This window comes from Macaca fascicularis, chromosome 15 (genome assembly GCF_037993035.2).
Source record: "Macaca fascicularis isolate 582-1 chromosome 15, T2T-MFA8v1.1".
NCBI classification, from domain to species: domain Eukaryota; kingdom Metazoa; phylum Chordata; class Mammalia; order Primates; family Cercopithecidae; genus Macaca; species Macaca fascicularis.
Genome location: NC_088389.1, coordinates 100,343,462 through 100,368,399, shown reverse-complemented (window position 1 = coordinate 100,368,399; position 24,938 = coordinate 100,343,462). Strand labels below are relative to the sequence as shown.

Here is a 24,938-nt window from a genome sequence, read left to right as displayed (position 1 = left end):
TTTCTTTTTTAAAATTTTTGTTTTGCATTCTTTTATGGGCAAAGGTTGCACGATATCGTTGTTTCATTGAAAATAATAAAACTAGGGCTATCCACATATGCTTTTTTTCTTCCCATATATCTTATTTAATGATGTATAGACTAGGTGTTCTTGAAGTGTCAATGTAAAGTAAATTTCCCCATGTTCTTCAAGTCAAGCCTTCTAAGATTTTAATATGAGGTTGGTTGTTGGCTCTCATCCAAGATTTAAGGATAGATTTGTAAAAATGAATTTTGAATCTTAGTTTTTTACTCTCTTATTTGTTATGCCAAATCCCTTTCTGAGAAAAGTACTTATGGAATTTAAAAGCCATTCTAAGAGGTTTTGGTTTAAAAAAAAAAAAGTCATCATCTTTTATATTTGCAAGTAAGACCAGGGATGTAAATGTCTTACAAGAAAGTTTAATAATATGAGGAATTACCAGGTAAATACACTGTTTAGAGAAAGAGAAATTACACAGCAGCATAATCGATGACTCAGGAATCAGTGATTTCTTTTCTAACATAAACGTGATCATTTTTATTTTTATTTATCTTTTTGAGACAGGGTCTTCCTCTGTCGCCCAGGCTGGAGTGCAGTAGTGTGATCATAGCTCACTGCAGCCTCAAACTCCTGGCTCAAGCAATCCTCCTGCCTCAGCCTCCTGAATAACTGGGACAATAGGCACATGGCACCACACCCAGATATTTGTTTATTTTTTTCAGAGATAGAGTCTCGCTACGTTGCCCAGGTTGATAGTTTTAAAAATGCAATATCTGGCTTTTCTAAAGATTGGACTGGTATAAGGTTCATGAGACAGCTCTGGTAAATGGTTGTACCTTTTGCTGTGGCCTGCAGCAAGCCATTTTTTTGTGCATGGATGCCTTTCCTTCACTTAAAATAGCATCAGTGCTTTTCTCTACCATTATTGAGTCTCTTAAGGGTTTTTTTTTGTTATTTGTTTTGTTTTTTGTTTTCATTTTGGTTGTTGTTATTGTTTGTTTGTTTCAGAAGACTTAGGAGTAAGAGATATTTGAAAATGACCTCTGGGTCCAAAAGGAATTAACTGTATGTAGTACCTTGGGGAGATAGGACTTTTAGCCTACAAAGAAGAAGTAATTGTTGCTAAAACTGAGAGAATTTCAAGCAATGAAATCTGAAGTTAACTCTCTGGGTTACAATAGTTAATTTGCAAACATCTTGCCTCCTGTGTCTCAGACCCACTGTACCTAGGGGTATAGGGGACAGGGAATGTTGAGAAGGGTTGGAGATTCAAAGAATGCTAAGTCTTAGATCCTGCCCAGAGGTGAATCTTGGTCTAGAAGGAGAAAAGAGGAATATGTGTTACTAACTGTAAAAATAGTGAAAAAATGATTAAGTGCTGAAAAAGCAGTATTCCTGCAGGGCTGTGGGAATTCACAGGGTACAAAATGACTTCTGATGGAAGAATCAGGGAAGGTTACATGGGATATAGCATTTGAGCTGTGATTAAGGTGGCATTTGGGTTGGCAGAGAAGGAAGGGCATGCTTGGGGGAGGAACAGCGTAGCACAGGCCTGGCAGTGGAAAATGTATGCCTACACAGGGAACAAAAAAATGGTGTGCTTTGGCTGCAGCACTAGGAATGCCAAGAGATGTAATGAGGGATAAAGCAAGAAAGAGAGGTTTGTTCAAGGTGGTGGAGCAACTTGTACACCAAGCTAAGGAGTGTGGATTTTGTTCAGTAAGGACTGGGGAGCTATAGAAGATTTGTGAGGAGAAAGATTGACAGTATCAGAACTGTGCTTTGGGGCAATAATTTTGTAGTATTATGTTGGATGGAATGACATGGGAAAAGACTGGCAGGAGGGAGACCAGATAGACCCTATTGTCAAAGTAGGGGAAAGATGGAAAGAGGCAGTGGGAGGGAAGAAGGGAACACACCTAAGAGGTGGTGTGCAAGAATTATCTGAGGAGCCTGAACAGTCACTGGAGAGTGGGAGGGAAAAGGGAGGCCAAAGATCATTGTCAGGCTTAGCTGAGAGAGCAGTTGGGTCATTTTCAGAAAGAAGATATAACAGAGGATAAGGAAGAGGAGAGAAACTTCTTTTTGAGCATGACAGGCTTATCCAAGTTAAGGGACTAGAATACAGAGGGAGGTTGGAGCTACAAAGAGATTTGTAAGTCATCTACTTAGGAGCGATTTTGATATCCCAGGAATCACTGATAAAGAAAATGAAGAAAGAAGCAGCAAAGGCAAGGATAGGATCCTTAAGGGATGTCTGTGTGTTGGAGGGGAAAGAGAAAGAAGAGGACAGGGACCATGTTAAACAAGGGCAGTTGGAGAAAAATGATGGAAGTAGAGTGGTACAGTGTCATGGAAGCTGGCAGGGCTGAGGAGAGCCCCTGTCACTCACACAGCACACCCCATGGGTGAGGGTGCAACCAAGGCAAAGCCATTGGATTTGACTCTTGGCTTTCCTTGATTGTCTTTGTGGTAGGTGGAAGTGGCAGCCAGGGGCAAGGGTTGAAGGGAAGGGTGGGGGAAGGGAAATGGAAAGCAGTGAGAACAGACTTCATTTTCAATAAGTTGGGAGGTAAAGGAGAAGGAGAGAGAGTATGATATATCAAAACAATGGTGTAGTAGAGGGAAAGTGGTATTTTTAGTTTAGGAAGACTTGAGCCTGCTTTATAAGCTGAGGAGTACAATCCATTGAGGAAAAAAGAGATTGAAAATGTAAGGGAGAGGCTCAGTTGAGGGAATTAAGTCTTCAAGAAGATGGGAGGATACTAGATGAAAGCAAAGGAAGGATTCTTTTGAGACAGAAGCATAGGAATTTCGAGGTGAAAAGAAAGGAATTTGGCCACAGTCTTTTAAGTAAAGTCAAAAGAGAGATGGGCAGGTTGAAGCCAGGAGTAGAATGACAAAGACTTGTGGGCATTGTGGAAACAGAGCAGTGAGTCAATTAGGAGTGAATAAAAGATCATTACTCAACCATGAGGACCTCATGTGTTTGAAAAGCATGAATTTGTAGTGAAACCAGTTAACGCTATATAACTGGAGTTTGACAACTACTTAAGTAATTTTTGTATAGTGAGCATTTGTGGTTCTTCATTCCCTTAAATGCAGTAAAAAAGAGTAGAATGTTTACCTTTAAAATTATCTGAATAAAAGACTCCACTTGTATTTCCTGTAAATATTTTCTCTCAGAGATCTGAGCTAAATTTTAAGAAGTTTATAGTAAAACGATGGGGAAAAATGTAAGTTGTTTTTTAAAGGATGAGCTTTTTCTATCTATAATGGTAGAATATTATTTTACTTTACATGTAAAGTCAGTTTTCAAAAGAAAAATCAAATATAGCACCTCACCCAACACCATACCCATCATATGCGTTCAATATACATATGTCACATGAATACATGAATAAACTTTTTTTTAAGTAAGCTAGCTACACTATCTAAAATTTTAAATTTCAGGATTTCATTCTTATACAATGGACATTGAATGAGTTGCATTTTGTGGCCTGTACAAATTTATGATAGAATTAAAACTATTTATTCATACCTGATATGTACATTGAAGCTTTATTTTAAAAAACTCCACATTTTTCACAAAATAATTGTGACCCCTTTAGATCCTTGAGTTATGGGATTATGTCATGATTCCAGGTGAGTTTATGGAACTTCAACTGTAATGAGTGGTGGGTTTTGAGGTTTTAATGATGAAATGTATTCATTCCTTCAACATATTCTCATTGAACACTTTCTCTGGGCCAGAAACTATTCTAGGTGCAAGGAATATAGAGGAGGGGGGAACATGTCCTTAATATTACAGAGCTTTTAGTGGAAGGAGGTTAAAAATAAGTAAATAAGCAATTACATAATATGCCAGGTGGTAAGTGCTGTGATGAAGAATAAAACAGAGAGAGCAATAGACTGACAATAGTGGGTAGGGGGTGATGTTATTTTATATAGGATGGTCAGGAAAAACCTTAAGCAGAAGAGCTTAAAGATGTGAAGTAGTAAGCCCTGAAGATATTTGGGGAAGGGCCTTCTAGGCAGAGAGGATATCAAAAATGAAAAGACTGGATAGGAACATGTTTGGCATCCTCAAGGGACAGCAGGGAAACCTTCTTGGTTTCCTCAGTTTACCCGGACATGGTATCACTCCTGATAGATGGAGCAGTCATTTAGGGAATTCACAATAAAATGCTTTGCCTTTCATTTTGAATTGGTTGCCCATAAGGCTGTATTACCATCTACTGTATTTGGGCTGACCTATGAATCAGTGTTGGGTTTATAAAAAGATGAATGTCCTCAATCAAATATATTTAAGTTAGAAAACAATCATCCCTGTAATCCCAGCGCTGTGGGAGACTGAGACAGGCAGATCACTTGAGGTCAGGAGTTTGAGACCAGCCTGGCCAACATGGTGAAACCCTGTCTCTACTAAAAATACGAGAATTAACCAGGCATGGTGGCGCATGCCTGTAGTCCCAGCTATTTGGGAGGCTGAGGCAGGAGAATTGCTTGAACCCAGGAGGCGGAGGTTGCAGTGAGCCGAAATCACGTCAGAAAACAAAGCGTGATTCTGTCTGGGTAGTGATGAAATACTAGTCAGTTGGAAGTAGTTCTGCTCCTTGGAACTTATATCTCTTCTGTGGTCTGAATCTTCTTTAAATATTGCTTTCTTTTCTTCCTCCTTGTTTCGTGTTCCATTCTCAAGTGTAAGGTCCTTGAGGCTAGAACTTTGTTTTGTTCATTTGGGTATACTCTATAACACAAAATGACTCTCTGCATTAGTAAGGGATTATCAAATACAGAGAGGAATTGATGAGATTTCCAAAGATTTAAGTAACTCAGGTGTAAAGAATGAGGGTAAAGCTCGTTTACTTTGATTTCTGCAGATAGGTAGCTGTTTTTCAGAGGACACAGAATTGCCACATGATGCTAAAGCAGTTTATGCATGCAGACCCTGAAATGAGGACTTGAGTTCACAGTAGTTTATTTGAGAGACAACCTCAAGAAGCACAAGTGAGAGGATGGAGAAAACGAGACAGGAGAGGGAAGAAAGCCCATTAAGAGGTGAATTAATGAGCAGGTTACCACTGTGGGCAGCTGAGGCTTGGCTCTGCTGGCATCATGTAGACTGCACATTAGGATTGTCCACCAAGCAGTGGAGAAACTGGGGTATTTATCCACCATTTCCCTAGAGATACTTAATCTTCAGTACTTTAGGGCTGCTAATATTAGCCTGAGCAAGCTCCAGGGACACCAAAGAAAGCCCTTGAGCAGAGAAGCAGAGAGGCAGAGCCAGGTGGAAGTGGGAAACTGTCAGTGTATGTGGAGACTGTCGATATAGCTGTAGCTGAACTCGGAAGTGGACATGGGACCCCTGTTTGACACAGCACAGAGGTATCATAAAGAATTTTTAACAGATAATAATTGGTTTGATGGCAGTTATTTTAATTTAAGGATTTTTAATGTACTGCGACAACTGCCTACAGTTCTGTTCACTCACAAGCCAACTATTGGCCACCCTCAGTTATCTGAGATGCAGAGTACCATATATGTTCATGTGTAAGGTACCCTCTGTTGTAGGGTGGCCCTCACTTTCCCAACCAGAGTGTTTTTAAGGAGGCTTCATGTCAACTTGAATATGCATATTCTAGGAATATAGGCAGAGTGAAGTATTTATTTATGCTTAAGTTATTAAGTTTACTTTCATATAATTAAAATCACATTATATAAAATTAATAATTTAGAAATATGACATCCTTCCATTCTCACATTTTATGAAATCATTTTTTCAAATACTTCACAAACTTTTTTGGCTTTAGAGTCTTTGTCATGATTAGGTCACTTTTGTCATGTTCATTTCTATCTAACTTTTTTGAGATATAGTACTTCTTGAGTTTCTGTTATGATGCTACTACCACAGACTTTACTCCAAACCTTGTGTGTTCATTCATTTAACGTAAGAACATTTGTTTTATCTTTTCTTCCTATAGGAGTATATTTATGATCTCTGCAACCCAGCACTTCTATATGTCTTGTATAAAGACATTCAAAACAAGCAATTGTAAAGCTCCTCCCCAGGAATATTTACTTAAATTGGTGTTAAAATCATGGTCTCCTTTACTCTTTATTCATTCAGTCATTTATCTTATTTCAATCGCATAGCCTTCAGAAATATCCCTATCTTGTGTTGATTGAGTTTATTTCCGGCTATCTTCTCCAAATAATTCTTAAGTAACCTCTGAAACACACACCTCCTTTTCATGAAATCTGCAGTCTTACCAGGTAATATGTTTTTGACATGGTTTCTCTCTTTAAAATCAGTTGCCATCACATCCAGCTATTACTGAATTACATGACTTTCAGTTTCTGTTATCTTGGAGGTAACAGGGTTTTCGGCATTCAGAAGAAGGTAATTAAGAGAATACCCCACAATATGGGAGACTTTGTAAGCATTTATACATAAGGCAACTTTCTGTTTTCTGAAATACACTTTTTGGAGGACAGAATCTCATCTTTTTGCATATGTAAAGTAATCGCAGGAGGTTGTCAAGGTATGGTGGCAAAGCCAATCCCTGCCCACTAAGTTTCCTTTTCAACCTCCTCTTCTGTTCCATGTGGATTACTTAGTATACAATCAGTGTGAAAAATACAGCAAATACAGCAATGATTTATTTCCTAAAGGAATTAATTGGTCACCATTCCAAATAATATAATCATTATGTTTCTGACTGTTGATAAATTTTGTATTTCAAGATCAATTCTGTATTTATTAACAGGCACACTATTTTAAAGAAGAAGTATAATTGACAAGATATGCATAAATTCCTTTTTCTTGTAAATTGTAGCATATTTTAAAAGCAAAGGAGGAGCTTAGAGTTATTTAAGGAAATTCCACTTAACAAGAATACCCCCTAAATTGGCTATTCAGTGAATTTGGACTTTTATACTGGACTTTACTAAAGTGGGTAACATTCTATTACAGTGGCTTTTACACATTTTTGGCCATGATTCCTGGTAAGAATACAATTTAGATGATAGGCTAGCAACATAGATGAATGTGTGTAAACACACACACACATTGCTGAAACAAGTTTCACTCAGCAATACTTGTCCTTTATTATGTGTAATCCACTCTGATACTTTCTATTCTATTCTCTTCTGTTCTGTATGTTTGCCAACCCACTGAACTAATCTCTGCGTTAGTGAACCCTAATATGCAGTTTAGAAAACACTGCTCTATTGCATTACATTTATCAGAAAAGTGCTTATTTTCTTATAGTATGAAATAATTTTATGTCAAAAGTTGTTTTTTCCTTTTTTTGAATTGTTAGCATATTTGGATATTTGGTGGTAAGGACATATGATGCAGTAATCACAGAGAGAAACTTTATTTTTGAGTAGACATTTTATTTCCAAAAGAAGAAATTATATTAGTGTGGAAAAGGGAAAGTGGAGTAGGAAGAATAGATTGGTTCTTAGATCTGTGGGCTGTGGGGACCATGTCAAGTCACTGAGCCACAACATCCTTGCTGAGCTGGTTCCTCACGGTTCTTTCCTGTCCTTCTCTCTTCCTGTCTTTCTTCCTAGCTGCTGTCTCTTAGCTTCTAGAGTTCTGGATGTTTAGTTAATTACTTAATTCTAAATTTTAACCTAATATATTTCTTCCCAGATGTGAAAATAGTTTCTACGCCCACTTCCCTTCCAAATAACTTGAATATATAAGAATCGTTTTTCCCTGAGCTGTGGAAGAGTTCTGTCCTAAAGGAGCTAGAATTTGTTCTACAGATGAAATGCTTCCATAGTGTTAGGTCATATGAAAGCCTAACCTAATCTTATGTTCAGGTATGATTATATTCTTTATGGCAGTCTAGTTTTCTAAAGTACACATAAATTCCTTTTTTAAAAGCTCAGCAGATTCCCCATCTAGTGACTAAAAACAAGTTAGAAAGTGTCAGGCATTGTGCTAAGTACTGTACAAAACTACCTCATTTACTTCTCATAATGACCTAATTTACTCTTCATAACCACATCAAGAGAGAACTTATATTGCAGATAGGAGTTTGAGACTCCCAGAGGTTCCTCAGTGGCTACAAGACAGGACGAAAGGGGTTTGCCTCAGGTCTGGGCATAGGAATGGGCCCCAGACAGTTGCTGGTCCTGGAGTCTTTTCTGTCCTCTGGACCCAGCAGTACCTTCCCATCCCCACTGCACCATCTTGACTCTTGTTTATGATGCCTTCATCCTACTTGGGATGTGTGTGTGTGTGTGTGTGTTACTGTTTGTCTTAGTCCATTCAGTGTTGCTATAACAGAGTACCTGAGGCTGGGTAACTTACAAAGAAAAGAAGTTTATTTGGCTCACAATTCTGGTGGCTGGAAAGTTTTAAGACCAGGCAGCTACATCTGGTGAGGGCCTCATGCTGCTTCCACTCATAGTGGAAAGTGGAAAGAGAGCAAGTGTGTGCAAAGAGATAACATGGTGAAAGAGGAAACAAGAGAGAAAAACCAAGGAAGCCAGATTCTTTTTAACAATCCGCTGTCTAGGGAACAATTCCATTCTTGTAAGAGTGAGAACTCACTCATCACTGCAGGAGGACATTAATCTATTCATGAGCGATTCACCCCCCATGACCCATGCACCTCCCAATACTGCTACATTGGGGATTAAATTTCAACACGAATCTTGGTGGGGATGAACCACATTCAAACCGTAGCACTGTTGCACTGACATCTCTCCATTCTTGGCCCTGTGGGGTGGCAAGGACTCAGAACGAGTTGGAATAAAGTGCTGCCATAATTAGCCATCAACAGTGAACAAGTCTCCAGGTTGGTCTGAGCCTCAGCTTCTCCAGCTACAAAAGGGAGAATGATGAAACCTTCCCTTCCCATCTCTTCCTGTACAGGGTCACTGGGGACAAATGAAATATGAAAGGCTACAGAAAAGTAAGGTAGATGTCTCACTTCCTTCGTCATGACATTGAATGGAAGTGATTCCCTACCTAATTCTAATCGCTAGTGTCTCTTTCCTCTAAACCAGAAGTTGACAAACTTTCTCTGTTTAGGGCTAAGTAGTAAATAGGTTTTGTGGGCCATATGGTCTTTGCCACAATTTCTCCACTCTGCCCTTGTAGTGCAAAAGCAACTGTAGACAATATGTAAACCAATTAGTGTGACTGTATTTCAATCAAAGTTTGTTTATGGATGCTGAAATTCAAATTTCACATCATTTTTGCTTCACAAAATGTTGATTTCTTATTTAATTATTTTTCAATCATCTAAAAACATAAAAACCATTCTCAGCTCCCAGGCAGTACAAAAACAGGCAGTGGGATGGATTTGTCCCACGGACCTCAGTTTGCTGACCCCTGATCTAAACTCTCACAGTGCTTTGTACCACTCTGGATTCCAGCAGCTCATGCTCATCTTTTCCATCTCTCTTGTCCTTTCAAAATATGCACCCACCCACACACTCATATTTTCATCTCCCTTAACACTGAGAAAGATAATAGCATATGTATAGTATGCCCCCCACATGTATATTCTATATGCCCAAGAAATATTTATTGAATAAATCAGGATTAAAAATCTGTTGCTTTTGTATGTATCCTGTTTTTTCATCTTTAAAGGAAATTCCACCTATTCTCTAGTAAACCTTTGGGAATGATTGAGTTAAGATTTTGTGATTAAATGTAAGGCTTTGAGATTCTTGCCTGAAAGTATTTCCCCCCTCTGCTATTAACCATAAAAGGAAAAGAATGTCAGGGAGGACAGAGGGGAAAAGCAAACAGACAAACAAAACCAACATTTCAGCATGAAAAGCGCTTGTTAGAGGATAACTAAAGTGGCCAGATGTTTAGCTTTGCTCCCTTGGGTATCCTGTCACTATAGGGAACTCTGAACTGGCTGAAGTGTTTCATGCCTCAGCTACCAGCAGCCCTTGGTGATGTGCTTCCCCCAGAATTTAACATGGGGACCAGAACTCCATGCATTTGACTATAAATAAAGAGGACCTCATAGAATGTACTTTATCTTTGTATTTCCTTACCATGTATTGAGGAATCATGCACATCTATCTAAGAGCAAAGCCTTGAACATACCTCCTGTTTTTCTTCTTAATAAGTATAGACTTGGAAGTGGAATTATTAGAAAATATATAAATTAACATTTTTCTTCTCAAAATGGACAGAAACTGGATGCTGGAATTATGGCAGGGGTGTGTTATTCCACATAGTCTATGCTGAATAGGTTACTCTATAATAAGGATTGTGCATATGTGTGTGCACGTGGATATGTAGTTAAGGGGTGGGAAGAAATAAATATATTAGAAGCTTGGGACCAAAATCACTAATGGTATCTACTCCTTATTAAAATGTGTTAAGGAAAGGAACAATTAAGTCAGCTTTCAGTTAAGTGCTTAAGTATTTTAGCCTGCCAAAATATATAAATTTTCCATAATCTGGAAGAGAGATTCATGACACATGTAAAATAAATGATAAGGTGTCCTTTGACTTGGCATAAATTATTACTGCTATGGTAGATGATGTCTAGTCCTGAAGATAGAATGTTAAGCCAGTGTTAAAAGTGCATATTATTATACATTTAAGTCATGTGAGGTATTTGAAACCTGCTTGGGGAAGAGTGGAGGATGAGAGACTCAGGATTTTGTTTGCTATTATGTCTAAGCTGCTCCCTGTGAAACACAACATGGTACTTACTGGCAGTGCAAAGACTGCTTTCAAAATTACATTTAGTGGATGGATGCAGAGGGGATGGGGTGATGCAGGGAGGGCAGGCTTAGAGAGGACTGCATGGTGATGGGTAGGCAATTATCCACCTGTCTGCAGCTTCTTATGTGGAATGAGGCTCCCCTTGATGAAGTAAAGAGAATGTGCATACGAAGGTGGATGATTCAGGTGTCATTTATTATGATATCTGCACAGTGAATCTTTTAATCTTTCTGAGTTTAATTTTTCCCTCTCCTATCACATCTCCTGCTTCTCCCACTTGGGAAATTACAGTGTTTACATCTTGTTGTTTATGTTGATCACTCCCTTCCCTGCTGGAGTTTTTCAGCACAGTCTGCTTATTCTTGATTGTCTTTTCATATGTAGGACTGTGACACTGAAGCTGGCCAGAAGGTCTGTATAAGTTGGTGTGGTTTGCAGATGTCTTAGGTCAGAATCCTCAGATGCAGACACCAAGAAGAGGGTTTGTGTGTATGTGTGCTACTGTGTTAAGGAGATGCTCTCAGGAAAAACTGGGAAGGGAAGGGGAAGAAGTCAAGTAAAGGTATGCTCTCATTCAAACAAAGTACTGCAGAGAGTGGCTTCAGCCTGATCCTGTGTGGGGCGGGGGAGCTCTGGAGTGTAAGTCAGCCTCAGGGTTGTCCCCGCCTGAATCTATGGGATTGGTGTTTCGTACTCCATACCTGTCAGTCTTCAGTTAAGAGAGGGGGTCTGTGGTGGGGGCACATAAATTCCCAGGTATTTCTGGCTCTTGACATGAAAGGGTGAAGCAAGTGCAGCCCTCCCAAAAAGAGCCATAGGTGCTGGATGTTGGGTGGGAAAGCACATTGAAAGTGAGGACTTGAGGACAGGTGCATTGGCTCACGCCTGTAATCCTAGCACTTTAGGAGGCCAAGGCGGGCGGATCACCTGAGATCAGGAGTTTGAAACCAACTTGGCCAACATGGTGAAACCCTGTCTTAACTAAAAAAAAAAAAAAAAAAAATACAAAAATTAACTGGGCGTGGTGATGCACACCTGTAATCCCAGCTACTCAGGAGGCTGAGGTAGGAGAATTGCTTGAACCCAGGAGGTGGAGGTTGCAGTGAGCCAAGATCGTAGCAGCCTGGGTAACAAAGCAAGTCTCTGTCAAAAGAAAAAAAGAAAAGAAAGAAAATAAAAGAGAAGAGAAGAGAAAAGAGAAAGAAAGGACTTGAGTAGGACAACATTGTCCATCAGCAGGCCTCTCTATAGGGTAACCAAGGGAGCTGTTAGGTTGTTCCACTGGGAATCTCCACATGCCAGTCTTTTTCCTGAGAAGTAGCTGCTGGCTCCTAGTGATACATGTGTGTGGTGTGGAGCAGAGGGCTGGGGATCCAGCTGTTCTGCATCGGTGAACCTCTCGTTTCCAGAGCCTTCTCCACCCCATCCTTTGGTAGGCCTGCATCGCTGGCGTTCTACAGCTCAATCATCTCAAAGAAAATGTGTTAGAATCTTTTGTTTGTGAATATTCCCTGTTCCATTCTCTGTGGAGTTATACCTGATGTATACCTTTATACTCATTTAAGTGGGGTCTTCAGAGGAAAAGATTAAAAATATGTAATTGGTGATATTAAGGTGGTAAATTTGTTACCTTAAACTGGGAGTCACCCAAAATAAAAGCTAGAGTAGAATCTAAAGTAAAGCTAAAGTAGTAAAATGTTTAAATATATATGTATACACACATGCATATATATGTAAGTATCTGTATTCCTATAATTTCATAAAAATAGGCTTAATAGTTGGTATTTAGCCCATCTAAGTATTATCTAGCAAAGTGCTGTATTAGTCAAAATGAATAGTTTCACTCTGTTGTGATCATTAGTTGGATAATGTCAGCCAGTGGCTAATGTTGATATCATTGGGCTAAGCAGGGGGACTTCTGTCTTTCACAATATTTTTGGATGTTAACACTAGACACAGGTCAATAAACTGCTGATGTCAGTGTCAACCATGGTTCCCATGTCATCACATCAGAGTTAATCTTTGGAACTGAATAGTAAACAGAAACCTAAGTAATAACTGGCAGACTCAGAAAACACTATTTGTTGTTCAAGGAATCTCAAACAAAATCCACTGCTTTCTATTCTATATGTAACAGGTTTATTGAATGGGCTGGACTCAATGGGATGCAAATAGCCATCATCTCTAGTTCTTCTCTTACAGCTTCTTTCTACCCACTTAACAGACTTGTCTTCTCTTCACCATTGGAATAAAATTTTAGGCAGGTCTCTTAGATCTCCTGGTTATTATCATTATTATTATTATTTTGAGATGGAGTCTTGCTGTTTCGCCGAGGCTGGAGTGGTGTAGTGGCGTGATCTCGGTTCACTGCAAGCTCTGCCTCCTGGGTTCATGCCATTCTCCTGCCTCAGCCTCCCCAGTAGCTGGGACTACAGGCGCCCACCACCATGCCCAGCTAATTTTTTGTATTTTTAGTACAGATAGGGTTTCACTGTGTTAGCCAGGATGCTCTCCATCTCCTGACCTTGTGATCCGCCCCCCTTGGCCTCCCAAAGGGCTGGGATTACAGGCATGAGCCACCATGCCCAATCCTGGTTAGTCTTAAGTGGTGAAGAGTTTGACTACTAGTCACATAATACATCCAGTATAATAATAAAAACTCAAATTCTCATCTAATATTTGATGTTTTTAAATTGCAATGTAACTTGAATAGTGAAGAAACAGAAATATCAAGTGTATAACTTGCTAAATTTTCACATATCTGAAAACCTATGTAACTAGCACTTGAATCAAGACATAGAACATTTTCTGGCCCCTGGGAGGCTCTCTCATGTGCCTTCTCAGTCAATATCAACCACTTTCGGAAAGGTAACCACTACTCTGACCTCTGTCACCATAAGCAGTTTTGCCTGTTCTTAACTTCATCTACGTGGAATCGTAGTATGTAGCCTTTTGCATCTGACTTCTTGTTTAATATTTTAGAGATTAATTCATGATTCATTCCTTTTTTGCTGTTTAATCCATTGTGTGAATATACTGAGTTTATCAATTCTTTTGTTGAAGGACATTAGGGTTGTTTTACTGTGAATATTATTATATGTTTATTTCGGTTTACATCTGCACTGATTTCTGTAGGGTATATACTCACGAATGGAATTGCGGGGTCATAGAATAGGTGTACATTTAGCTTTAGAGATATTGCCAGTTTTCCAAAGTGGGGACTACTTTGTCCAGTTTATACTCCCAATAGCAGTTTATGAGAGTCGTGATTGGTTCCACATTGGTGATAGCACCTGGTTTCCTACCATTTGTTTAGCTTGAGGCATTCTGCTAAGTGTGTAGTAGTGTTAAAGTTGTCTTGTTTTTGTTAATTTTGTTAAAATTGACACAAAATTTGTACATTTATGGGATACGGTGTGAGGCTTTAATACATGTGCACATTGTATAATCATCAAATCAGAGTAGCTAGCATGGCAGTCACTCAAACTTTTATTATTTCTTTGTGGCGATAACTTTCAAGATCCTCTTTTCTACTCATCTTAAAATATATCATACCTTGTTATTAGCTGTAATCACCCTACTATGCTACTATGTAACAGAATTTATTCTTCCTATCTAACTGTAATTTTGTTCTAGCTTAGTTCTTTTTCTCAAGATCGCTTTGGTTACTTGGAGTTCCATATGAATTTTAGGATTGTTTTTCTATTTCTGTGAAGAATGCCATGGGTATTTCTATAGGGATTGTATTGGAACTGTAGATACAGTCATTTTAATGATATTAATTCTTCCAATTTATGAGCATGAGATATCTTTTCATTCATTTGTGTCTTCTGTTTCTTTCATCAGTGTTTTATAGTTTTCATCGTAGAGATCTTTTACATCCTTGCTAAAATTTAGACCTAGGTAATTTATTATTTTGTAGCTATTGTAAATGGATTTGCTTTCTTGATTTCTTTTTTGAATAGTTTGTTATTGGCATACAGAAATACTACTAATTTTCCATGTTGATTTTGTCTACTACAACTTTCCTGAATTTATTTATTTATTCTAGTAGTTTTTCAGGGGAATCTTTGAGAGTGTGTGTGTGTGTGTGTGTGTGTGTGTGTATATATTCTATATAGATATTCTATGTATATATAGAATATAGATATTCTATATAGATATTCTATGTATATATAGAATATAGATATTCTATATAGATATTCTATGTATATATAGAATATAGATATTCTATATAGATATTCTATGTATATATAGAATATAGATATTCTATATAGATATTCTATATAGATATTCTATGTATATATAGAATATCTATATTCTATATAGATATTCTATGTATACATAGAATTTCTATATAGATATTCTATGTATATATAGAATATATATATGTGTGTGTGTGTATATGTATATATATTCATATCTGCCAATAAGGGCAATATGACTTCTTCATTCCCAATGTGGATGCCCTTTATTTCTTTCTCTTGACTAATTGCTCTGACTAGGACTTCCAGTATGATGTTGAATAAGAGTGGTGAAAATGGACATTCTTATATTTTTCCAGATCTTAGAGGAGAAGCTTTAAACAGTTTCCCATTCAGCATGATGTTAGCTGCGAGTTTGTCATACATGGCCTTTATCATGTTGTGTTGAAGTATGTTCCTTCTGTACCTAATTTGTTGAGAGTTTTTATCATCAAGGGATGTTACATTTTATCAAATTCTTCTTCTGTATCTATTAAATATATTAAATCTATTAAATTGATCATATGGTTTTTGTCCTTGATTCTGTTAATGTGATGTGTCATGTTAATGGATTTGCCTGTATTGAACCATCCTTTCACCCCTGGGATGAATCCCACTTGATCATGGTGACTGAACTTTTTAATGTGTTTTTGGATTTGGTTTACTAGTGTTTGGTTGAAGATTTTTGCATCTATATTCGTTAGGAATATTGGCCTGTAGTTTTCTTTTTGGTCATTGTATCCTTGTGTGGTTTTAGTATTAAGGTAATACTGGCCTCGTAGAATGATTTTGGATGTATTCCCTTCTCTTCAATGTTTTGGAATAGTTTTTGAAGAACTGGTATTGGTTATTCTTTAAATGTTTTGTAGAATTTAGTGGTGGAGCCATCAGTTCCTGGGCTTTTCCTTGATGGGGGACATTTTATTACTGCTTCAGTCTCATTACTTATTATTGGTCCATTCAGGTTTTCTATTCTTTTCTTTTCTCTCTTTGCTTTCTTTTGAGACAGGGTCTTGCTCAGTCACCAAGGCTGGAGTGCTCCTAACTGGTGTATTCTTGGAGTGATCCTAGCTCCCTGCAACTTTGAACTGGTCTCAAGCCATCTTCCCACCTCAGCCTCCCAAAGTGCTGGGATTACAGGAATGAGCCACCACACCTGATCTTCTCTCTTTTTTTCTTAGTAAATCTAGCTAAGGATTTGTTTATCTCATTTATCTTTTTTTTTTTTTTTTTTTTTTAAAAACCTACTATTCGGTTTGTTGATCTTTGTATTTTTTAAACTTGTGTATTTCTGCTTGGATATTTGTTATTTCTTTTCTTCTACTAATTTGGGGTTTAGTTCTTATTTTTCTGGTTCCTTGAGGTGGCTTGTTTATTTGAGATCTTTCTACTTTTTTGATATAGGCATTTATTACTATAAACTTCCCTCTCTTTTTTTTTTTTTCTGAGATAGAGTTTCGCTCTTGTTGCCCAGGCTGGAGTGCAATGACGTGATCTCGGCTCACCGCAACCTCCACCTCCCAGATTCAAGCAATTCTCCTGCCTCAGCTTCCCAAATAGCTGGGATTACAGGTATGCAGGCATGCACCACCACTCCCGGCTTTTAGTAGAGACAGGGTTTCTCCATGTTGGTCAGGCTGGTCTCAAACTCCTGACCTCAAGTGATCCACCCACCTCGGTCTCCCAAAGTGCTGGGATTACAGGTGTGAGCCACCACACCCAGCCTAAACTTCCCTCTAAGAACTGCTTTTGCTGTATACCATAGGTTTTGGTATGTTCTATTTCTATTTTCATTTGTCTCAAGGAATTTTTAAGTTTCTATTTATGTTTCTTCATTGACCCATTTATTGTTCAGGAGCATGTTGTTTAATTTCCATTATTTTGCATACTTTCTCCAAGGTTCCTTCTGTTATTGATTTCTAGTTTTATTGCATTGTGGTCAGAAAAGATTATTGATACGACTTTGATTTTTTAAATTTAACACTTGTTTTGTGATCTAACAACATGTGGTCTGTCCTGGAAAATACTCCATGTGGTGTTGAGGAAAATGTGTATTCTGTAGCTGTTGGATGGAATGTTCTGTAAATGTTTGTTAGGTGCATTTGGCCTAGAGTGCAGCTTAACTCTGATGTTTCTCTGTTGATTTTCTGTCTGGATGATCTGTTCATTGCTGAAAGGGGGTATTGAACTCCCCTGCTATTGTTATATTGCAGTCAACCTCTCCCTTTAGGTCTATGAATATTTGCTTTATATATTTGGGGGCTCTGGTGTTGAGTGCATATATATTTAGAATTGTTATATCCTGTTGCTGTATTGGCCACTTTATCGTTATATAATGGCCTTTTTTGTCTTTAAACCATTCTTAACTTTAAAATAGACTTTAATCTACTTTCTCTAACATAGGTATAACTACTCCTGCTCTTTTTTAGTTTCTATTTGCATGGAATATATTTTTCCATTCCTTCACTTTCAGTCTATGCATGTCTTTATAGGTGAAGTGAGTTTCTTGTAGACAACACATACAGTCTTGTTTGCCTTTGTTTGTTTGCTTGTTTTGGTTTTCCTGAGACGGAGTCTTGCTCATTGCCCAGGCAGGAGTGCAGTGGCACAATTTTGGCTCACTGCAACCTTCACCTCGCAGGTTCTAGCAATTCTCCTCCTTCAGCCTCCCAAGTAGCTAGGACTACAGGTGCACACCACCACACACGGCTAATTTTTTGTATTTTTGTAGAGACGGGGTTTCACTGTGTTAGCCAGAATGGTCTCAATCTCCTGACTTTATGATCCGCCCACCTTGGCCTCCCAAAGTGCTGGGATTACAGGCATGAGCCACTGCGCCTGGCCAGGGTCTTGTTTTTGAAATCCATTCAGCCACTCTATGTCTTTTAATTGGAGAATTTAATCAATTTATATTCATGGTTATTATTGACAGGTAGGGGTTTACTACCACCATTTGGTTACTTATTTTCTGGTTGTTTGCAGATCCTTTCTTCTTTTATTTCTTTTTTACTGTATTTGTGGCTAAGTGAAAGTTGTTTCATTTTAAACTTCACTTCCTCCAGCTTAGACAGGCTACTTCTGTGGAGCCACATTGTGACCACAGGAAACACACACACACTTATTCGGTTGACAGTAGACATGCCTTTTGTTCCCAACATATCCCTCTCCCTGCACCCCTATTTTTGCCCTGCTAACTCTGACTAGCCCTTAGATTTCTCCCAACGAGAGTCACAGATCAACACCTGGATTCCATAAAAACCAGAGGGCCTGTGTCAAGTTCCTGAAGTTTCTCTTCGAGCTTTCTTTACCTGGCATATTAGTCTGTTGAGGCTGCCATAACAAATACCATGGACTGGGTGGCTTAAAAAACAGACATTTATTCTTCCAGTTTTGGTGGCTAGAAGTCCAAGATCAAGGTGTCAGCAGGTCTGGTTTCTCCTGAAGCCTTTATCTTTGACTGGCAGGTGGCTGCCCTCGTGCTGTGTCCTCACATGGCCTTTCCTCTGTGTGTGCATCCCTGGTGTCTCTTCTTCTAAAAAGAACACGAGTCATGTTGGATTAGGGCCCCACCCATATGAGTTCATGTAACCTTAATTACTTCTTTGTAGGCCCTGTCTTCAAATGCAGTCACATTGGGGGTTTGGGCTTCCACACGTGACTTTTGTGGGAGACTTAATACTTGCTTTGGTGTGTATGTGGGTGGAGCACTCTGCCAACTCTTCAACAACACACGAAGTAATCAACTCTGCCAACTCTTCAACAACACACGAAGTAATCAAATGGCGGTCGATTTTGTTAAAGTACAGTCAGAGGCCAGGCGGAGTGGCTCATGCCTGTAATCCCAGCACTTTGGGAGGCCAAGGCAGGCAAATCACCTGAGGTCAGGAGACCAGCCTGGCCAACATGGTGAAACCCCGTCTCTACTAAAAATACAAAAATTAGCTGGGCATGGTGGTGGGTGCCTGGAATCCCAGCTACTTGGGAGGCTAAGGCAGGAGAATGGCTTGAACCCAGGAGGCGAAGGTTGCAGTGAGTCGAGGTCACACCATTACACTCTAGCCTGGGCAACAAGAGTGAAACTCTGTCATTATTTAAATTACTAGTCGGGAAGATTGTTTTATAATAGAAGTAAAACACATACAGTAAAGTGCATAAGCTACACAAATCTTTACGTGTACAGCTTGATGAATTTTACTTATGTGTAAACCTGTGTAACCACCACCCAAATCAAGATCTAGAACATTGCCAGCACCCACTGAGATCCTCTCACACTCCCTCCCATTCTGTGCCTGTTCTCCCCAGAGGTAACCACTATTGCTGCTTCTGTCATTACTGATCACTTTTGATTATTCTTAAACTTCATATAAAGAGAACCATATATACAATTTTTTTGGTCCAGATTCTTCGACTTTACAAAATATCTGTAAGATACATACATGTTATTACACGTGTCAGTAGTTTGTTCATTCTCATTACTATATGGTGTTCAGTTGTATAAACATGCAACAATTTGTTTATCCATTCTCCTATTGATAGAAATCTGGGTTATTTTCAGTTTTTGGCTATTGTAAACAAAAATGCTATGAACAATGTTATATATGTCTTTCTGTCTTCATACTTCTTGAGTATATATTTAGGAGTGAAACTATTTGGTCATAGTGATGGGCATGTGATTAGTTGGAGACATTTTAGTCAACTGTTTTTATAATAAGTACCTTTCTGTTTGGTGTAATCTTAACATATATTCTTCACAATTCAAGGATAGATATATGTATACATGCTCTGTTTTAATGCAGTGATTTATTTTTGTTAATTTCCTTCTGATTTTATTGTCCAGCTCAGTTAACTGAATGTGATTTTGTTACTTTATCTATCAAAGGGAAATGAGGCATATGCTTATGAATTCATTGGATACTGAACAGGTATACTGAATTCAGGTTATCCATGCATATTTGAGGAAGGTTTTTGTCACACTCTGTTAAGAAGCCAACAACCATTCACTAACAGATATTTTGTTTGTTTTATCTGGGTTCAACAAGGTTAAGCATTCAGACTATTTTCATTAAAAAATAGTTTCATGTATAACAAAACAAGACAGCACACATTTTAATTTTAACATCTTCGTTTTAAACATTGAGTTCCATTCTAACCAAAACATAACATTTTTAGCCAGAATGCTGTTAAACACCTTTAAAACACCAAGTAACAACATGGCAAACGTTTGTGTATTGCTTACTATAAGTAGCATAAGACACTGCTCAAAGCACTTAACTTACATTAACTCATTTAATCCTCACAACACTATAAGGCATGCTGTTGTTATCCTCATTTTGCAGATGAGGACACTGAAGCAGAGAGGTTAAGTGACTTGCCCAAGATGGCACAGCCAATAGGTGACAGAGCCAGAATTTGAATGCAGCTAGCCAGAGTTCAGAGTGTGTGCACATATAACTACTATACCACATTGCCTCTAACTCTGTCCCTCATATTTATTCATGGGGGAGGAGGCCGTGGGAGAGAGAATTCCTGCTTTCTCATTTCTTAGACATTTTCTCAGTTTGGATTAAAGCTGTAGCAATTAAAGTCTTTATTATTACTTTAATATATTCCATTAATCACAGAGGTTTAAAGGATGCCAGCCGGCTTTCACTATCTTTAAAAATCACATTAACAGAATACTTTCCCCACTCTACCCCCATTTTTAAGCCCAGAGGTCATCCTGGGGAGATTTATTAAGGGAAGAGATGAGATATTCCTCCAGACCCTCTGAGGCCCTGAAAAACTGACCCTTGAATGGCTAGTGGATGATCCTGTCCGAGTTGGGCCTTCCTCACTGTGATGTGAGTGTCGTGCATTCTACACGTGTTTGCACTGCATCAGCTGTGTGTCAGCCCCATGCAAGGCCCTGGGGGTGGATGGGAGCAGAGTACATGGAGCCCTTCTCCTCGGGGAGCTTTAGAGTTAAGCACAGGAGACAGGCACTTGCACAAAACCACACATGTGTCATTACCCACTGATAAATGCCATGGAGAAGTGAGGGTACTAGCATGTGGCAGGAAGACCTGGTCCTGTGGGACCAGTGGAAAAGTGACTCTAGGAGGTAAGTGACTCTGGGCAGAAGGGAGAGAGTGTGTCTGAAGCGGACAGTGGAGGTTAGCTGGCTGGAGACTAAACCAGGGTCTGATCAGGCAGGAGCTCCAGGCTGCCTTAGGAATTTGTTCTTTATTCTGAGAATAATGGGAAGCCATTTTTGCATTTCAAATAAAGGAAAGACATGATCAGATTTGTGCTTTTCTAGGATCTTAGATTGGAAAAGGGGCAAAAGAGAAGACACACATGCATTTTACAAAATGGAAAGTGATAGCCACTAAGAAGCCATTACAGAGCTTCAAGAGGGAGGCGATGCTTTGGAATGTTGCTGGCAGAAGGCTGGAGAGAAATGGACAGACTGGAAAGATTTCATCAGGTAAAGCCATCAGGACTTGGGGATAGGTTGGGTATGAGAGGTGAGGAAATAACAAGAATCAAGGATGACTCCCAGGTTCTGTTTTGTGCTTCTGGAGGGATAGAGTTCCAGTTACTGAAATAAGGAATGGAAGATGAATGATGACTCATTTGGGAGCGTGAAAGGGAAACAGATAAGACATTGACTTTAAGGTGTCTGTGAGACCTGCAGGGAGGAATGGAAGGTAGGCCCTTAGATATGGGATCTCAAATTCAAAGGGGAATTCTGGATGAGAGATTATGCTAAGCAAGCATAGATTTGGAAATGAGATTCACTAATCCATATGGATGCTTAAAAAAGGCGGCATGGATGAGGGATAGAGCAGGCAACCAGGAGTTAGAGTGCTTGGATTTGCCCTTGTTCAAAGGTTCAGACCATCCCTGAACTGCATCTGGGACTCACCTTTGTGTGCTAAACTATAGTGCGCTATAATAGCTGAGTGGTCTGTGCTCTTACATTGGAAACCTTTAAAAATAATGATTTTTGCCCACTGGTGAAATGAACAACTAGGTTGAAAAGAGAAATGGCTTTAGATACGGCTTACCAAAGTATAGGTATTTTCTCAATTTTTATCTTTAATATATAGCTGAGTAGTGTGTGTAAAATGTTCATAAATGTAAACTTGGCTAATAATAAAGTTTATGGGATCAACTCCTGATTCAATGGGAAAGTTACTTCTGTGCCCAGTGCTTTCCGTATATCAGGGTGGCTTATTCAAGTGTACCTTGTCACTTTATTGTGAAGTTAAAACCATTGTGTATTCTGACCCGGTCTCTAGGAGAGAGTTTTATTCCTAACCCCTTTCTCATCCCTCTTTAGATTTCTCCCAAGGACACTGCTCTTGGTGAGAAATGTTGTAGCCAAGAATCTAGTAGCTGGTGACTGTAAGAACCTAGCGTAGAGGACTCTTAACCATGGTCTTCACTTCCTGGCAGGTAACCAGCCCTTCATCTGTCCGATCCTATAAGCAAAGACATCAAGGTACCTTCCAGTTCTGATCCAGAGAGTGCAGTGGTGGGGGCGGCTGCAGCATGGCTCAACCTAGGCAGCAACAGGCAAAGCTTGCCAGCCATGCGGTCCTGCCTTTAAGGCCTGTCTTTATCAACCCCACGTTCCTATCCCCCACAGACCACCCACCAAAACCCCGGTCAACAGTCTGCCTATTTTATTAGAAAGGACTTATCACAGTTTCACTGTTCATTAAGCACCTTTTGTTTGATTTCCTAGAAAACAGTGCTATTGGAAACATATTAGTTGAAGACTTTTAAATACTCAATAGTATTATTTTGTCTTTGTTTGCTCATGTCTTTATATTTCTGTAGCATATATTCTGGTGCACTAAGGAAGCAACTTTTAAGAGTTATGTATTTGATGACGTTTGCTTTCTGTTTAATGGCATGCATATCCTAAGCTGTTGTTTTGTGACCTTGAATTATAACTTAGTAAGTTAGAGGAAAATATAGTCAGGAAACCTGACTTTGGTTGTTGTCTACCCTGAAAGCTGTCAGATAGCAATTATGTGTAATATTTGGAAGTTGACTGGCTAATTTACTGTGGTTTTTAAAGTACTTGCTGTATCCAGCTACTTTGCAAAATGCTGATAAACTCTTAGGAAGATGGGTGTGTTTCTATGGCTTGAATTTAAGAGTAATGACTTCTGAAACTTAGGTACTTTATCTGAAGGAGGCAAGGAATAATAAAATAGCAGAGGTAGAACTGCAGATTTGAGATTCCATGATTTGCTTTCTTTTCATATATTTTGTGAAGGAAAAGGTTAAGATCAATGGATAAGCTTTCCAGGCTTGAACAGTGTCTGCTTTCTGAACAAAAAAAAAAAAAGCTATAATCCCATCAAAATGTCTTACCACTAATGAAACCTCAGGGTCCAGTCTGGGATATTTTATTAGCTAATCGAGGTTTTATATTGCTGTTATTAAGGCACTGAATCCTGGTAGGGAGTTCCTGAATATTAAGCAATGATGCACTTCCGAAAAAGGCAGTGAAAAGGGAAAATGCAGGCAGTATTGGCAGCATACTGGGGGTTGAATGTTTTCTCCCCAGGGTTATAGGCAATTGAGAACCCATTCAGCAGCCTGTGTTCCCCTGTGTCCCAGGACTTATTCATGGAGGGCACTGAGAGGCCTTAGAAAATAGTGTTAATTGCAGTTCCTTTGGTGCCTGGGTGTGTCTATATTACCTTCTTCAATTCCCCTCCCATTTTGGGAACCAAAGGAGAAATAAAATGCAAGAGACAAATGGAGCTCTGTTACCAATAAAGCCCGTTGGAAACTGTGGCTTAGGTGTGTGACCACTAAAGACTTCCTGGAATTAGTGTCACTCATGCTCTCAGCCCTGGCCCACGAGGGACAGGGCTTGCCTGGTAACTTACCTGCAGGAGAGCAGACCAGAATGCCCCCTTCCGTGGGCAGGCAGAGGTGAAAAAGAGCAAGGAAGGCTGGAAGCCAGGCTTGTCTAAGACTTCCTCCTAAGCTCTCCAGAAGGGGTGGATGTTGAGGAGTAGGGTGGAAGTGGGGTGGGGTTAGAGAGGCCTGGAGTGTTATTCCCTGCAAATCCCTTTTGAGAACATCAGACCAAGGCAAGGAAGTTGCTCCTAAAATGCTCCAACAGAGATGAAAAGTAATGATCAGCCCAATTACAGAAGAAAGCAGACCTGTTTTCTATGTTTTAAAAATATTTTATCATGCAAGAATGACACATGCATGGCAGAAAATTTCTGAACTGTATATGAGCAGAATGGAGGAAATCAGTAATTCCTCATTACCCACTGCCCCAAGATAATGGCTGTTAACATTTTGGCATATTCTTTTCTTGTGTGTGCAGCAAATACAGCATATTTACTATTTTGTATCCTGTCTCTATAAAAAAACTTGATATTATAAATGAGTTTTAATAAATCTAGAAAATGACTCCTGGGTGCTTATTAAAATAAAACTTTTCCTATTTTCATTTTGCTTATATTTCACAGGACTTAGTTTCAACTGGTCATAAGATTGGTAAGTATGTATATCCATGTGGTATTTAAAGTAAAACAAGGCCGGGCACGGTGGCTTACGCCTGTAATCCCAGCACTTTGAGAGGGTGAGGGGGGCAGATCACGAGGTCAGGAGATCGAGAGCACCCTGGCTAACATGGTGAAAGCCCGTCTCTATTTAAAAAAAATACAAAAATTTAGCCAGGCGTGGTGGCGGGCGCCTGGAGTGCCAGCTACTTGGGAGGCTGAGGCAGGAGAATGTGACTGTGGTGTGAACCCAGGAGGCAGAGCTTGCAGTGAGCCGAGATCGTGCCACTACACTCCAGCCTGCGCGACAGAGCAAGACTCTGTCTCAAAAAAATAAAAATAAAAATGAATAAATAAAACTTTTCCTATTTTCATTTTGCTTATATGTCACAGGACTTACTTTCAACTGGTCGTAAGATTGGTGAG

General features: G+C 39.2%; 1 protein-coding gene across 7 annotated transcripts in view; it reads left to right on the top strand.

Annotated features, from left to right (window-relative positions):
* Positions 1 to 24,938, top strand: part of APBA1 (amyloid beta precursor protein binding family A member 1) — a 226,085-nt gene that overhangs the window by 2,615 nt on the left and 198,532 nt on the right. The window contains exon 2 of one of the 7 annotated variants that reach the window (XM_065530671.1): positions 16,463 to 16,560. The exons of 5 other annotated variants lie outside the window; for them this stretch is intronic. The gene's annotated coding sequence lies outside the window, so the exon portion shown is untranslated. Of the gene's footprint in view, positions 1 to 16,441; positions 16,561 to 24,938 lie in introns of all 7 variants that reach the window. One more of the 7 variants, XM_065530670.1, reaches the window with a different exon arrangement.